At 37.2% G+C, this 1,838-nt stretch overlaps 1 long non-coding RNA gene across 1 annotated transcript in view; it reads left to right on the top strand.

The window, feature by feature from the left end:
- The first annotated feature begins 951 nt into the window (after positions 1-951).
- The window catches only part of LOC108528499 (uncharacterized), an 8,934-nt gene continuing 8,047 nt past the window's right edge, over positions 952-1,838 (top strand). The window contains exon 1 of the long non-coding RNA XR_001885171.1: positions 952-1,149. This is a non-coding gene — a long non-coding RNA (uncharacterized LOC108528499). The remainder of the gene's footprint in view (positions 1,150-1,838) is intronic.

Below are 1,838 nucleotides of genomic sequence, written 5' to 3'. Positions count from 1 at the left end.
AGGATTATAAAGCATTCTACTATAAAGACACATACACATGTATGTTTATTGTAGCACTGTCCACAGTAGCAAAGACTTGGAACCAACTCAAATGCCCATCAATGATAGACTGGATAAAGAAAATGTGGCACATATACACAGTGGAATACTATTCAGCCATAAAAGGATGAGTTCATATCCTTTTCAGGGACATGGATGAAGCCGGAAACCATCATTCTCAGCAAAGTAACACAGAAAGAGAAAACCAAACACCACATGTTCTCACTCATAAGTGGGAGTTGAACAATGAGAACACATGGACACAGGGAGGGGAATGTCACACAGTGGGGCCTCTCAGGGGGTGGGGGCGCTAGGGGAGGAATAGCATTAGGAGAAATATCTAATGTAGATGACGGGTTGATGGGTGCAGCAAACCACCTTGGCATGTGTATACCTATGAAACAAACCTGCATGTTCTGCACATGTATCCCAAAACTTAAAGTATAATAATAAAAATAAAATAAAAGCACAAAAAATCATTTTTTTCTTGATGACTTTACCTTTTATGGTGAAAAGCCTAATCTTTTTATCTTTCTGGATGATTTAAATTTCTATGTTTTATCAGTTTACTCATTTACATCACTTCCTTCATTTGTTCATTTTATTCCTTCAAAACAAATATGCACTGAATTTCAGTCAGTCCTTGCTTCTTTCCTTCACTAAGTTTCCATTGCCCTCTTTAATTAACTTGTGTTGTTTGTATCCTACTTTGGTTATTTGTATATGTGTTTTGTTTAACCTTCTAATTAAAAGCTCTTTGAGGATATTGTCTGTGCTTTGTGTATTTTTATGTCTTCTGAATATCTAATCAATTGCTTGGACAAGTCTCTTCAATGAAGCACAGAATATATACAAGGCATTAATTTCTAGAATTTCTATCTTAACAGGCAGGGATAGAGAAGGAATTAAAGTAACATAAACAAATTGAACAGAGATTCAGAGGTGGAAAGCCACGATTTGTAGTTTTGCAGACTCAAGAATCCACTTTTGCAAGACTGAAGGAACTGGAAAGAGGCTGAAAGGAGAAAACCTGGGAGTAGCATGTGGTGAACTATGATTATGGCTGAAGTTAAAGTTTGACCAGCAAATTGTTTCACGTTTCTTCTTTTGGTAAGTACCCTAGGCTTTTCCTACATCGGCCTTTACTGTATGTATAAATCTTGTTGGGCTCCCTTACCTCATACAAGTGTACATCATGTGTCCTGCACTTGGTCAATAAAATTAACCCCATCTTCAGTCACAGAAAGGAGCGTGTGACCCAAGCAAAATCATTTTAAGTCCTCCATAGGATTTCTTTTCTGTGGTTAACAAGGTAATTTTCCCTGGGAATGCTGCCCTGAAGAGTATGTCTGGAATTTCTGACAGGCATCTTGCCCCAAAGGTGAAGAGAGGCTTCCTGAAAATAAAAGCAAGCCAAGGAATAAAGAAAAGGAAAGGAGAAAAACTTAAGGACTTCAGTTAAGGGTCTGAATACAATCAGGGTGAGAGCTAAATGCACCCTCAGCTTCTCAGTTAGGTAACTGAGTTTGGGAGTTTGCTTTTTTTTTTTATTTAATAGGACCTGAGTTGAGTTTCTATCACTTTCATTATAAAGAGGATGGGTGATGTTGAAAGATGTCTGTATTTTTTAAAATGAAATGGAAGATCATTGAACTTTTTTTTTTTAATTATGCTTTAAGTTCTAGGGTACATGTGCATAACGTGCAGGTTTGTTACATATGTATATTTGTGCCATGTTGGTGTGCTGCACCCATCAACTCGTCAGCACCCATCATTTATATCATGTATAACTCCCCAAT

The sequence above is a fragment of the Rhinopithecus bieti genome, unplaced genomic scaffold, assembly GCF_001698545.2.
Source record: "Rhinopithecus bieti isolate Rb0 unplaced genomic scaffold, ASM169854v2 scaffold_5007, whole genome shotgun sequence".
NCBI lineage: Eukaryota > Metazoa > Chordata > Mammalia > Primates > Cercopithecidae > Rhinopithecus > Rhinopithecus bieti.
Note: the sequence above shows the minus strand (reverse complement) of the source record. Positions and strands in the feature narration are given on the sequence as shown.